This window comes from Falco rusticolus, chromosome 3 (assembly GCF_015220075.1).
Source record: "Falco rusticolus isolate bFalRus1 chromosome 3, bFalRus1.pri, whole genome shotgun sequence".
NCBI classification, from domain to species: Eukaryota; Metazoa; Chordata; class Aves; order Falconiformes; family Falconidae; genus Falco; species Falco rusticolus.
The window spans coordinates 37,816,018-37,819,598 of NC_051189.1; positions in this window are offsets into that span (position 1 = coordinate 37,816,018).

Consider the following 3,581-nt stretch of genomic DNA (forward strand, 5'->3'; position numbering starts at 1 on the left):
CTCCACCAGGGCTTCTGCTGGCTGTATCAGGTAGGTACTATGATTTTTTTCCTCCTCCTGTGCTGTCATGATTATGCTAGCAGAATACAGCTGGATGTACCCATCTTAACATTTCAAAGCATAGAACAGATATTAATTTATGTCTACAACACTAAGAAGCAAGCAGATATTTTACATACCAGAAAATCAAAGAAAGGTGAAGTGCTTTGTCTAAAGGCACTTGGAAGAAATGAGTAACAAAGCCATAATTAAAATTCAACATCAAGCTTCATGTTAATCCTCTAGACCTAACTGCCTTTTTCAAAGTGTATGATTTGGAACATCAAAAATAAGAATCAGTTCAGTCCCCTTTCTCAATAAAAGCTTTAATGATAAAACACCACATTCAGCTTCTTCCTCTGCATTGGCACAAACAATAATAATCTTTCTTAGGAATCCAACTCATTAAGTTATGTTGGATTTAAAAAATATTCAAAAGGAAGCCAAGTCACAGTTAAAATTTAAATTCCACGTTTGATTTGGCCTCTACCTTTGTGTACTGAGGGACTCACAGGAAAACACACATACGTGTCAGGTATGCTAGTATACCAACTTAATACTAGACTGATTTAATTAGTCTGCTTTCAATGCAAAGGTGCTGCACCTCAGCAATTATGAGATCGTTAATACAACAGAGCATAACAGCACCTTTAGAGATCTTGTCTAACCTCTAGGCACACTGTAACTCCCATTAAGGCTAATGGGAGTCACATGTGTGCATCCAAGGGAGAAGAGACCCATTAAAACTGATACAACATATCCATTAATCTTCAGGTCACTCTTAAGGTCAAACATTATAAAAATGTTTATGAACAGTACTAACTGGGTATGCCTAGCAGCTACTTTGGTTTTAGGACAGACCTGTGAGCAGTTAAGGCCACGCAAAATGTCTGTTTTAAAAGCATCGCCACGTTTCAAGTAGTGGCACAGAAATTTGAGAGTGCTTTTCTGTAGTCTGAGAGGATATTTTTCTATCATCTCCTGAAAGAATTGGAAGGATAGAAATGACAGGGAAGGTTAGACACAAATGAAAACCTTGGACAAAGGTATGCTCTAGCTTTTCATTTTTCTTCCACCCCTCACTCTTTCTTTATATTTCAGTCTCTTAGTTGCAGTTTTCCGCTTCAGGAAGAACATTAACTGCAGAGACTAAATTCCTCATCTGTGCAGTCTGCTACAAAGACACTACAAATAAGATTTTGATGACTGAATTGCCAGTAAACCACAATTCAAGCACTGCTTGCAGGAGAGGGTGTCTGAAGCTTTTCAAAGAGAAAGGTAACGTTCATTTGCTAACCATTTCATTCTGAACACCTGAAAACTGCCTTTTTCACTACTGTAGTATAGTTTAAGCAAGTATGCTCTTTTTCCAGCTTAGAAAAGACTAAGGCTATCCAGTCTGTAAAACCTATCTGATCAGCCATGAATTTGCTGTCTTCATCCACATTGATTCCTGGAGGAGAAAGAGATTTCTCAGCAGCATGGGGGCCATATAATCTTCATATGAGAAGAGCAAAAGAAACAGCAGGAGGAAATGCGAGTGTCAGAAATGAGGACAAACTTCAGATATGAACTACACCTAATGGTTTACTGTTTCTTTCAGTAATTGGAGTGAATAAGGAAAGGTGGCTTCAGCAAGAATTACTTGTGAAGTGCTCTGAAACTCATCTTCCAGAACTCATGCCAAAACTTTGCTCTGCATATGGGATTTGTTCAGCACTCCTCAATTATACTTCCTGTTATAGGGTCTGTATGTATTCCAAGCACTGACAACTAGGCATTGCAAGCTTTTGTTGAGAGACCTCATGTAACTAACAGACATACACAGTCAACTGCACCTGGAGTATCAGTACAAAACTCAGGAAGAGGCTGGACAACACCTCACACCTACGAAGTATGGCTCCCAGAGGCAGTCACAACATCAGTCCCGCACATTGCTTCAGTTTTCACTTGCAGGTGGTCTGTTGCCTTTCTCTGGTATGCCCATGTCACACAGGGTCTCCCTTCACAAGATTTTTAAATGCTGATATATCTCTTTACAGTGCCCTGCACTAGGAATTCTTTTTGTTTCTAATTCAAATATGCAATAATAAATGAATGATAATAAATAGATTAATTTCATAATTCAATTAAATGAATTATTCCTCAGCAGAAATAAATGATTGTTTGGTTTTGTTTCAAACACAAAGGAAAAATTGCCCCAAATACCTTGGTGTATGTATTAGACTATCTAAACATTTCAGTGTGATTGTTTTTCCTTTCTTAGTGGTCATAAGCTTTCCACTACCATGCCCTTCTCTGAAACAAAAAAACTGTCCTGGCTCAACAAAGAGTTACCTCATTTTGCTTAAAATGCAGTTTTCATATAAAAGATCTAACCCCCATTTTGCGAAATCACCCATGTGAATTGGCTTTATTCACTTCAAACAGTTCTTCTAAAAGAGGAATTACTCACTGTTAACAGTCGGGCATCTTTTTTAAAGATGCTTTACCACTGTGAAAAACGACATGTAAATATTCAATGAAACTATTATTTCAAGATCATAATATTCATAAAGGGCCGCATCCTGTTTTCTGACACAAGTAGTCCAGAGCGCTGCCTCATTTCTTGCCTGCAAGCTAGGAAACAAGGGTATAGGATCCATCAATATGTGCCCATGGAATCCCCCCACAGACTCCTTAGCACAGACAACCTCAGCAAGGTATCTGAAGAACTGAGACCCTTAATATTACCTGTGAATCTGTATTCACAAATATGCCAAAACTAAATAGAGTTACTGTCTGGAAATAAATAAATAAATCATTATTTGAGTGTCTTTTATGTTTAATAACTGTAAATTCCTCTCAACCAGTTCATATAGTCATATTTTAAAAGAGTTTTCTTTCATTTGCTTTCTAGAACCATAACAACCAACTTCCCAATGCAGATTTCCTCAAGTGTGTAATACGTTCAAGCAATACCTTCCGAGTAATCCAGAATACTTTTGGACCCACGAGGGAGACCTTGGCTGTCACTAACGCCAGTGACCAACCCATCAACCCCGCAGCAAACAGCGCTGGAGCAAAGCTGCTGGAGAAACACCTGCCTGCAGTATTTATAGGCTGTTGTCACAGTCCCTCCCTAGTCAGTTCAGTTTCTCCTCTCACAGCCCTGTGAATCCTGTCAGTGAACGCTACAACAGCCTCTCGGCCCCCAGGGGCCGCGGCTGCACTCCAAGTTGCCCGTGAATCCAAGTTACCCAGCCTCGCCCCACCCCCCCACCCCGAGCAAGGAGCTCGTCCACCGCCACATGGGCGGCCAGGGCAAGCAGAGGCGGCTGCTGCTGGCTCTTGCTAAGCTGAAGGTGGCGAAACCGCCGCTCAGCTCCGCTTCGCACTAAAATGCCGGACCGCTCGCAGGGCCTGGGAAGCACCACCGCCAACGACCCGCACCCCGCCTCAGGCCACTCTCCCCTACCCGGCCCAACAGCTGCCCCGCCTCCTGCCTTTCCTATTGGCTCCTCGTCCGCAAACTGAGACACTGATTTGCTCTGCGGTCTGCC